Source organism: Drosophila biarmipes, chromosome 2R, assembly GCF_025231255.1.
Source record: "Drosophila biarmipes strain raj3 chromosome 2R, RU_DBia_V1.1, whole genome shotgun sequence".
In the NCBI taxonomy this organism is placed as follows: domain Eukaryota; kingdom Metazoa; phylum Arthropoda; class Insecta; order Diptera; family Drosophilidae; genus Drosophila; species Drosophila biarmipes.
This window is the reverse complement of record NC_066615.1, coordinates 16498058-16509987: the sequence shown is the minus strand read 5'-3', so window position 1 is coordinate 16509987 and position 11930 is coordinate 16498058. Positions and strand designations below refer to the sequence as shown.

Here is an 11930-nt window from a genome sequence, read left to right as displayed (position 1 = left end):
CATGTTGGCCTTCCTGCAAGGTAGCTCCTTCTTACCTTTTTTCTCTTCTCATATTCCTGAAGTTTTGTGGGTGGCATAAAATTAAGATATTCGCTTCAAATAATTTCGTTTTAAATTTATTATACCTTTTTAGGTAAGAACAATACATACATATTATTTTTTCTAAATAACCCCGGTTCTTTCAACAGCTTCATGAACTTTAGACTGGCCTTTAAGTTCTTTATTACATCTCTTACCGATAAATATCTCCTTTCTAAACACCGCAACCAATTCCACTCATAAACATATTTAACATACCGCCATTCCATCCAAAACACTGGCCGACGGCGTTAATTTTATCTGTAAAGTTAAGTGCGCGCGTGTGTGGGCAATTAGGCGAGGGATATTATCGGCGGAGCAACTAAAATTGCGCGAGCGGAGAAGTTTCGAGCGACAGCCACTGATTGTTGCTGCCGGGAAAGTCCCTTTTCCTTCCCCACACACACTCACCCTCTTACACACTCACCTACCCGCACTCACGCTCTGGCAGGCGCACCAACACTCTTGCATTTTATCGCCGTGGAGCCATTAGATCTGTGGGGAACTCAATGGACGTTGACGCGCGTCTTGCCAGCTGCATGCTAAATAAACCTCCTCGACGAACAGCAACTAAATTCTGTAGAGGAGCTCTGGACAGGGCCCTCGACTAGGGAGTACTCAGTAGTATGGGAAAAAACCAATCCAAGGTCTTAGTCAGCTTACTTAAAAAATTATTTGTAAATGTACTATCAGCCTTGAAAGGGTTTAATATTCAATCGGAATTTAGTTTACAGTATGTCCCCAAAATCCTATGCATAGTTCGATTACATAGTGTACCAATTCCTTGAAATACTTCTTTGGAATATTTCTTTGAATCACTTCTTTGGAACACTTCTTTGGGACACTTTCTGAACACTTCTTTGGAACACTCTTTGGAGCACTTTCTTAGAACACTTCTTTGGGACACTTCTTTGAAACACTTCTTTGGGACACTTTCTTAGAACACTTCTTTGCAACACTTCTTTGGGACACTTTTTTAGAACACTTTTTTTGGGACACTTTCTTAGAACACTTCTTTGCAACACTTCTTTGGGACACTTTCTTAGAACTCTTCTTTGGAACACTTCTTTGGGACACTTCTTTGGAACACTTCTTTGGGACACTTTCTTAGAACACTTCTTTGAAACACTTTTTTAGAACACTTCTTTGGGACTCTTTCTTAGAACACTTCTTTGGAACAATTCTTTAAAACACTTTTTTAAAACACTTCTTTGAAACACCTCTTTAAACTTCTTTCGAACACTTCTCTGAGACACTTCTTTGGGACACTTTCTTAGAACACATCTTTGGGACACTTCTTTGGAACACTTCTTTGGGACACTTTCTTAGAACACTTCTTTGAAACACTTCTTTGGGAAACTTTCTTAGAACACTTTCTTAGAACACTTCTTTGGAACACTTCTTTAAAACACTTTTTTAAAACACTTCTTTGAAACACTTCTTTAAACTTCTTTCGAACACTTCTTTGAGACACTTCCTTGGAACACTTCCTTGGAACACTTCCTTGGAACACTTCCTTGAACACCCCTTTGGTTATGTCTAGGCAAGCTAGACTGATGACTCTCTTTCAAGCTAAGGATTGGATTACTTACAAAGGTAAGTATTAAAGTAATAAAGCACATAAAAGACTTTATGTCACTGAAATTCGATACCTTTGGGAAAATGGTTTTTTCTTTCTTTCTTCAAATGTTACTCATTTTAGATGGAAGTCGAGCATACCCAAAGCACTGGCAATGAAAGAAACGCAACAACGGCCGGCGACAGTTACAGCACCGAATGCGTTGTAATTGTCAGCTGAACGGACATGTAAAGAGGGCCAAAACGGGAGGGGAACGGCTACCATCCGGTCCCGGAACAATTGGCTCGGTGCTCAATTCGAGCCAGTGGCGCGTGTCGCAGAAGACGCAAATAGAGTCGTACGTCACTGCGAAGGAGGGGTCCAGGTCCAGAAAAAAGTGTTGCACCAGACGTGCCATGCAAGCCAAGGTGCAGTGGAAGTGGCCGCCGAAGCCTCAGCCGAATAATTGGAATACGGATACGGAAGGGGCCTACCGAATTCGGGCATTTGATTATTAATTGCAGCCCAGGCAGGGAAACCCTCGAACCTGCTCAATTGTCAGGTGGTCCGGTGAAGATGAGGCCTGGCCACTCATGATGGCATATATTTCTGCCAAATCCCTGATGCCTGATGAATGTGCATTGAGACAACTTTGATTGGCCTGCTGGTGATTTATGCCGGAGCTCATTAATTATGCTTGTTAGCTCGATGTTGATGTAGTCAATGGATTTCGGGTTCTGGCCCAGGGCTGTTGGGGCCAAAAAAAAGGGGTTACCAGCAGGCTCACCTGTCGTTGGGCTAACGAGGTTCATAATTAGCAGCCCCTGAAATGCGATTCTTTGTCGGCCAGCTGCCTTTCAGGGCGTGACAGTTGACTAACCGAGGATTTATGGTGGAAAACACCGACCAAGGAGTCCCGGAAGCCATGTAAATCCTCCACCGAGTCGGCTAGTTCACAATGTTACAAAGTAAATCGAGCGTTGCAATGGCTGGCAATCGCCTCTTAACTCGTCTCGGCCAAATTCAATTATTTCCGTCGCCCATTTCCACCGGCTCTAGTAATGCTATACATATATATAGACTCTAAAGTGGTTCGGAAAGGGATTGGGTTGGGGGACCGAGTTGAAATTGCATTTAGACAGACTGTGTCGCCAACTGTGCACGCATTTTATGCATTTTATTGGAATGGAGGTGAAGGCAAAGGTAGATTGCTTTTGCATCTACAAATATAGGTATTAGATTAATGTTAGGAACTGGGCCAGGGATTGCCAGCGAAATGAAGTGGAATAATTGAGGGGAAGGAGTGCGGTTTCGCAGTCGGCAATTCCGAAGTGTTCTTTAATAGCAAATAACTCAAGGGGTGGTTGTTTTGACATGTGATGAACCAACCTATGATAACCACTACTTTGCCTACATAATATGCTGCTGATGTTGTTTATACTTTTATAATATAATGATTTTTCGACAGCCTACCCTTTCGTGGGCATAGGGAATAGCACTGCTTGATATCTGCCGCCACACGAACAGTGTACAGCCGCGGTCGGCATTCTAAAATCAATGAGCTGCCCGCTGTCAATTAATTGCAAAAATATGAAAACAAATGTGTTCTTTAAAGCCGAAGAAAGATTCAGTCTTGGGATCCAGTTTTTGTGGCCTGTTAAAGTTGATCAAATATGCTGCCACGTATTTGGCCCGAAACATTCTGCACTTTTGTCAACCTTTTCTATGAGACGTGTTTAGTTCTTGCTGTGGACACCTTTGGCTAAGCGAGAGCTCTCAACAGGCAGCGGCTAGGACGCCTGCGATTTGGCAGGACTGAAAGGACGGAGGGCAGGACTCGCCTCGAGGCGACCTCCCACCTGGATCACTTGAAAGGGACGTAATGCATAATTGAAATCTCCGATTGCAGCGACTGTTCCACGCAAAGCCGCCTGCTGCCTGCTGCCTGCTGGCAGCGTTTTCGGGGCCATTGAAAAACGGCTACAATGTTTTCCAAATGACATCCACCGGGGGGCGAGGCGCCTGCGCATGCGCCGATTCGCGTGGAACCCATTGGGGCGCCAGTGTGTTCCTCCAAAAGCGAGGTGCTGGCCCAACTGGAGCCTCAGTGCGACGTCGGCTGGCCAACCAGACGCTTGGCTCCGCAACTGGCAAGCCTCCTGGAACACCTACCGAACCGAAAGCCCAATATTTCGACTTAAATACTGAACTGGCGTAACGGTCTTTTGAATAATTGAAGCAGTGCGTGCCGAACTCGATGCAAATTGATTGCTCATACGCCGCGTGGTACGGCACAAAGGCAAGGAAAAATGGGAAAATAGAAAAATCGGGAAAAGAGGAAAATAGGAAAATAGAAATTGTTGCATGCTCTCGGGCGGCGCAATTGTTGATTGATATTTGTTGGTGCAGTGAGTGTGTGTCAGTGCGATTTGTGTTCGATTTGTGTGCGATTCAAATTCAGATTCAAATTCAAATTCAAATGCTTTTTGATTAAAGCCCGCGCGTGAATAGTTTTCCATGCAATCGGAAGAAACGCTTTTGCGGCCCAAGTTCGCTAATTGCTCAATAGCATTGGCATTGTGCGGGCTCTCGAATCCTGAGGGGTAAGTTGTGGGGAATATTTCTAGGATGCAGCACTTGGGGAATCTCCACATTTATGGTGCGAACAAACAGGCGTTGATCCCCCAAAGAGCTGGCAAAAATAACAGAAAGTCAAGGACGAGCCAGAACCGTTCTCATGCGATTTAATGCTCCTTGCTGTTGACTTTTTAAGGACCATCTTTATTGCCAGGCAACTGGCAGGCGGCCTTTTCTCTCCTTTTTTCAGGGCTTCTGCGAAATCACTTAGCAATTTGTGGCCCCATTCGGGAATCCTTTCTGCGGCTGTCATTGTGCAGACTGTTTAATTTCACAATTCATTTCATGTCAATCGAATTGTCTAAGGCTGTGGGGCAGACAGACATACATATATTCTGCTCCTCCGAAAGAGGATTCCTCTGACAAGTGTCGCTATCTGGGAGCCGCAAGAGGGAAGATAAGAATGCGGCAAGTTGGCTGTCACGAGGCTTGAGTTTGATGTATTAACGGTTCCGGACTTCAGGCCTGGCCTGCAGCTGGAAATGGACCATAAAAATGCGGAGGGCTCGCATTAAATTCCTCCCATTCCCGGACCCATTCTGCGTCCGGTTTAGCCGGCGATAAACCTAATAGTAAACATTCCCCTTTGTTGACTCTATCTATTGGATTATGTTGTCTCCTACACAAGGCTTAGGAGTCCGGGATTCGGGCGATGACATAGTTAAGGCTCTGTCCTCTCCATCCCCTTGAAGATCCACACCTCCTTTGGTAGTTTGCAATATAAAAGACTTTAACCAACCATCCCATAAAGTTTATTTTAAAAAGTTTATAAAGCATCTTGTGTTACATTTTAAGCCCCTCGGCTAAGAGCCTTCACACTTCTGATAATAAGTTTCTTTTCTGCCTTACCGATTTATAAAATTTTAATAATTCTTACTTTGCTTTTGGTAAGTGATTGCTTTCAACTTGATTAAGTTGGGGATTTCTCAGCCTTTGCAGCTAAGGACTAAAAATCGAGAAGCTTCAAGAGGGGTTTATTTGGTACTTGTGATTTGTTTGCTTTAATCTGATTATTTCATCAATAAATACAAGAAAAGTAAACTCTGTCGTCAGCAGAATTAAGGTATTTACTTAAACTAAGATTTATTTTGTTCAACGTTTGAAGTTTTTAAACAATTGCTAGAGGCTTTAACCCTGTTTAATGAGCAAGGATTTTATTAAAATTAATATAGTTTGGAATTTAAAGCCCAATTATGGTTTGTTACAATAAAATGGTAATAAAATATTTAGGACTAGAAGCCATATAGAACAAACCTTCAAAGTATCTAAAAATGTACCTAATATAATTCCTTGTCCTTAAAGAGTTCGAATAGGAAAGACTAAATGCAATTTCTTTTATCTTATTACCAAAAGATTATAGTCTTATTTTTAAAGTAATCTAAATATGGTACATATATATGTATAATACTTTAAGGTTCCCCCTTGAGATAGACTAAAGGTATTGTAGTGTTCTTACCATAAAGAAAGTGTTTATTTCAACAAAAGAGTAAGGATTATAAGACATGTAATGAATTTCTTCAAGGTAACTTTAAAAACACCTGTATAACTCCTGTAAGTCCTTAAAGTATCCCCTTCAGGTATAATATTTAATATTAAGATATTTTTTATTACTTTAATAGCCCTCTCGCAGTGCCATTTAAGTAGGCGAAACAATTTGGTTGACAGGGCTGACAGGCCAACAGGAGAGTCGTGGCGAATCGTGGCAAATGGAGCGGACACCACGGCGTATGCTTAATCGCTTTTCACGCGGACCAAACGACGGCAGCTGCTGCTGTCTGATGGCCCGGCCAAATGGAATATTCATATCTGCGATAAACATACATCCCAACATAATCCATTGTGAAGTACTGAAAGTACTTCAAACAAGTTGCTTACCTAACAAAAAGCGCCCAGGATGGAGGATAGCTGCCGCGTCCTGATTTCTGATTCTGCCCTGGGAAGTTCGCGGCGCAACGCCTACTTCTACTTTTTTTTTCGTCTTGTGGCGGCTTTCGGCCGGCTTTACTTTTGCTGACTGCTATTTTATGGTGGCCATTAAAGGAAATTGAATATAATTTTGTTTGCTAAGCTCTTCCATAAACTCCCAAGGGCCAAGTGGCTTGAGCTCTTGGTGTTGCTGTATGATTTTCTCCTCCCCACGACCACTACAACCACTGGCGCCCCGAAATTTTTCATATTTCATCAGGTTCAGGGGCCAGGAAAAGGTCGCTGGTCTAATGGAGCATTGGCCAAGGATTTCGGGTGCAACCGGGGGCCTTGGCCGCTGGCCAGTGGTTAAATGTGATTGAGAAATTGCACAAGAAGTGGCGGATCTCACAGCTTAAATTGGGGGCAACCCTTTGACCTCCGAGATGACGAATGAAGCACCCATTTGTATATGTGCCCAATGCCTTTTCTGGCCAAATATCTTGGCCATCTGACGGAGAGTCTATTCAGATTTGTTTGCTGGCCCGGATCCAGTCAATATTGTGGCCATTTGGACGGACGAAGCTCTTAACTTTCAGCATCTTGGACCGCTTGCTTACCGATTTCATTATTTATTCAAGTTGCTAGAGCCAAACCTGCATATTGGCACTTCGCCTTCCGATTTTCGGGTGGGGAATTCACAAATAATAAATTGTTTCTGCGGTTGTTTCGCCCATTTCCCCCGCCTTCCCTGTTTGCTTTGTCTTAGTCCCCATTCGGCTGTTTGTTCTGGCTGTTTGCTTATCTTTGGGGCTTTTCCCATGCCCCTGCAACCGGACGGAAAAACATTGTTTTCATTTAATTTAAATGTTTTCGTATCATCAGTGCAAAACCCTTGGAAAATCATTTGTTACGTTGCTTTGCCGCCGAGCATTTGCTTTTGACTTTTTTCCTATCGATGGATTTGAATGATGAATGATGAGTGTTTTTAACTTTTGCAAAAACTACAAACATTAGGGTTTAGTTTTTATATTTCGATTGATCTATTTTGATTTATTTTACTGCCTTAAAAAGTAGCTCTTTAAATCCAGCAATTCTTTAAACATTATTTACCTACTAACCCCATAAATTAGAGTTGATCCCAAGTCTCGTGAGTGGTTTTAGCCCACCTTCCGCTGCTGTCAAGATGTCCTTTGGTAAATGATTTGCCCGATTCACCAGGTGACAGGGTGTATACTTGTCCATTTGCCTGTGACACCATCATCAATCAATCCGGCGATAATTCACCAAAACATCATTGTAATTCGATGCAAAAAGCCATTTCCTTGCTGTTGTCATTCCTTAAATAAATAAATTCCTTTCTACGCCAACGGAACAAGAGCCGAAAAAAGCTGCTCACATAATTAAGACAAACCCGAGCTTAAATCGACATTTCCACGAGAGTGAACCGGAAAAAAAGCAGAAAAATAAAATGGGAAAACATTTTATTTGCGACCTTCCTTGGCCAGATGATAAATTGAGTGATGACGGAAAAAATTTAAGTGCCGAAAGCGGGGGGACACTCACCTGCTTCCCGGGCATGTCACCTCCCATTGTAATTTTGATGGGCACAAGGTCAGCAGGACATCACGCATACGCCATGGTGACGGGTTTGAGGGCTGCGGTTAAATCTAATAAACCTTTCCGGCCTCGTGCACGCATGAATGTTAATGCGGATGCTGCGCAACTCGAGACAGGGCTTAATGTACTAGAAATTATGCCCAAAGGTCCCCGGGAGGAGCTTAAAACCCAGTCATAGTTACGGGTAACTGACAGCCGTCTTGGCCCGGAATTAACAGCCTCCGGCGATGGCAACTTTATTTGCCCAAAGATAAATCCACTTGACTCGCAGTTGCTCCATTTAGATGTGAAGATTTTATGCATGTGCCAAAGTTTTAATAGTGGAGCACTTCAAAAGGGCTTTCTGCAAGTGCCGGCGGTCATTTGTTGGATTTGCCAGGAATTTAATTGGCCAAAGTAGTGAAATCTCGGGCAGTAATTTGATTTCCGACTCCTAATTAACGAGCAGAGTTTAAAGCTCTCGGTGTTGTTGGGCCAACTACACGTGTTGAACAAGTCCATGAAGTTCGTCACAAACTTTGGTGCCCTTTTTCCTCATTTTTCCCCCTGCCAGCTGCCATCTGTGGCTTTCCCATTTTCCTGCGGACCAGCGTTGACGACATCCGGCGACATTTCTTTTCAGTGCCCCAGACCACTCTTCATTTCACTGCCATTCCAGCCTCCGCCCGTCGCCGTGGTATCTGATCTGATTCCTGGATGTGGACACGGACACTGTGGGCCCCGGTTCACCGAAAGCAAACGTGTCCCGGGGAAGTGAGTTGCTTTACTTAAAATAATATTTATAATTGCGGGGGAAGTCGGTTTTAAATCAAGGAAAGTTTAATATGGAAAGTGCGTATAATATGGGTAAATGGGTTGCCATAAATGGTGCCCAGGAATGTTTAAAATAATTTAAAATACAGTGCACTTATTATCTTCTAAGCCATTAAACTACGAATGAACTTTAAGGACTAGTACTTCCTCAGCTTGAGTTAACTATATTGCCAGCAAAATATTCTCTTTATTCGCACGATTTTCACTCTCTATTTTAAATCCAACTAGTATTTCCTTACAACTTCTACAGTTCTATTTATTTGACGTATTTTTTGTTATCCTTTGTTAAACGAGTACTTGAGAATCATTAAAACTGTTCAAAGGCATACAAATCTACGAAATTTTTTAAGGTACAACTGATAGTCCTCAAACTCATTGTCCCTATAACTTAATTATTTTCTACTTTGCAGAGTGGAAAGCTTGCTTGGAAAATATGGCAGTATTTAACATATTTAAATATAAATTTGATAAGTTCATTCTTCCAAGGTAAACATGGGAACTCCCAGATCGCTGCATTTAATTTATTAAATCTCTCCAGACAAGAAATTTGCCCGAGCACAGGTATTTCGTTTTAATTGTGCCAAAGCTGGTTGCCATGGCCAAGGGAACGCCGTTTCCCGAAACTCCGCAAATGAGTTTGCAATTTAATGGTCTGTCCATGTGGCAGGAGCAGGGATCCCGGAGCCCAGATCCTGGCTTGCGTCCCGTGGCGTGCCAGTTGGTGGCACATTTTGACCCATGGTGCAGCCCCGGATGACAGTCAGCCATTGTGATGTCGGTTTTTGCACTGGCAGGAGTCCTGCCGCTGCTCCTCCTGCTCCTCCTGCTCCTCCTAGTCCCTGACTCTTCCCTTTCCCGGCTGTTGGCCTAATGTCTGTTTGGTTTCTTGGCACGACATGCCTGGCGTCTTGTGATGAAAAACTTATCATAAAACTTTGGCAAAACTGCAAAGTTGTCAAGGTTTTTGTCATTCGCCTGTCTCTCCATTCTGTGCGAAGCTCTCCGAGCTTGTGGCTGGGCTGAAATAATTATAAATAACTTAAAAGCAGGAAAGCGGCAAACAGCTCTGACAAAACCCGAAAAAACCCATAAACAAATCCCATTCTCAGCGTTTTTGCGCCCCGCAAAGTATGCTCTGTGTCGGCGAGCACGCGATTCTGGTATTTAACTTTTATGCTTTAATTGGCACTATAAACAGCTAATAAAATCGAAGGCACTCTCGATACGTCAAATGGCCAATCGATAGCTGAAGAGCGGCCACTTCGAGCGAACAATGAAAACGCTCGAGCCAGGACGTGGAAGTGCTCGGCACATATACATTGTCTGGCGAATGATTTGTTTTCCTTCGCCGGGAATCCGGCTCCTGCCATTGACAGACTGTCATAAATATGAAGCACACAAACAATATGGCGAGCCAAAAACTACAGATTCGAATGTATATGTATCCAGATACAAGCGAATGTATCTGGATACCTGTTTGTGCATGTAGTTGACATCCTGGCTCCGAACCGCCGACCATCGACATAACAAACTGTTCAGGAGCACGAGTCCTTCGTGTCCTGCGAGTCCTTCGCCAAGGCAACCTTTGATGGAGCGCCTGTCTGCGGCCCGCTTTCCGCCCATAACTCCGCCGCTCCACTCGAGCGTGAAAAATGGCTGCAACTTGTTGTCTCCAAAAATTTAATTAATTAGATTCCATTGAACAACATTGGGTGTACTTATCGGGAATTTTTAATTAACAGCAGTCCCCTTTTGAACTCATTTCACTGCTAATTGCATACAATGTGGTATTGATTAGTCTAAAAAATGTGTGTTGCTTGCGAGCTTTAGTTATAGTTTTGGCTTTGTAAAAAATACCTTCAGCCCGATTATATGAAATGAATAAAATATCGTTTTCGGTTAAATAAATTTATAGAATGAAAGTTTCTTTTAAAGGCTTTTTTTTATCAATTAAATATCTAATCGGCTATTTTTATAAATGAGCAATTATCGCTTGTATATAAAACTATGCTATGCAGCAGCTAATTATTAAATATAAATAAGTTACGGCAGTTTATTGACCCACTTTTTATTAAAGTGTCATAAAGCACCAATTAAAATCAAATCAATTACAAATTATTTATTTATTGCCTTCAATTTTATGACTTAATAATTTAATATCTCGATTCCTTTGTTAACCAAAACTTTTTTCTTTAACAAGAGCGAGTAATAAAAGTACTAGCCCTATTTAAATGTAAATTCCCAGCCATTGCTTAGCGATTAAGGCAAACCGAGTTCAACATTTGGGTCAGTTCTTTTATGTTGAATACAAATTCAGGACATTCGTTGGCCATTTGTGGCCTATAAAGTTTGGCTGTAAATTTTTACAACAATGAGGCAATCATTCCCAAGGAAACCCAAAGGTGCAAAACAAATCCAGCTAAATGCCATTCAAATCACTGGCAATCTGTGCGGATGGCCCAGGAATGTGGTCTAATTTATTTAAATAATTTAAAATTTCGGCCCGTGAAAAATAAACAAAGGAAATAAAAGCAGCTGTGTCTAGTCGAGTCAGTGCCTCAAGATGGGTCGCGGCTCGCGGGGTCAGAAGAAGAAGACAAAGCGCTCTTGGCCAACAAAAGGCCAAAAGTTAATGTGTGCCTAAGTAGCAGTCTCCCCCGCAGCTGGCCCATTAAATCGCAGGCCTTTTGGGCCATCCGCATCCGACAAGTGGATGCCCTCCTCCGGCAGATCCTATCATTGGTCTCCCGCTTTGGAGGCCGGGGCACCGGGAATCCCGAGCCCTTGTCTGCGGCCAGTGCGTTGATTACTTTGGGGAAATGTGGCTAAAAGGCAAACGCCTGTACCTGGGCACCTCACCTGTCATTTTCTGTTTGCCGTCTGCCGCTCAACTTCAGGTGGCTGATTTATTTGTTGTAATTTCGCCCATTTTCGCACAATGAACTCCATGGCTATGATTTTGCGTTGTTATTACGTGGCCATAAATCATCGCATCCCTGAAATAATAAACGTAAATTATAATAAAGCCAAATATTTGCTTTCCATCTAAGTTTGATAGGGGTTTTAGCCTAGCACAGGCCTTGAGACATATCGCTGGCTTTAAAGCACTTTAAGTGGCTCGTTCATAATTTATCCGCCTCGAAAACCAACCGAATAAAAAGAAGGCTCAGACTTTTATTGCTAATGGATATTGACCAGGCTTTCGTGAATAATTAAGGTCAAGTGTATGCCTTGCCAGAAACCCTCAGTGGATTTTTACGTAGAGGAATTACCGCATTAACAGCAACTTTACTTAATTTCTTTTCACAAAAAATAAAAA

General features: G+C 42.6%; 1 protein-coding gene across 1 annotated transcript in view; it reads left to right on the top strand.

Moving 5' to 3' along the window:
• The first annotated feature begins 3758 nt into the window (after window positions 1–3758).
• LOC108036577 (uncharacterized) overlaps window positions 3759–11930 on the top strand; it is a 46193-nt gene continuing 38021 nt past the window's right edge. The window contains exon 1 of the mRNA XM_017112829.3: window positions 3759–4239. The gene's annotated coding sequence lies outside the window, so the exon portion shown is untranslated. The remainder of the gene's footprint in view (window positions 4240–11930) is intronic.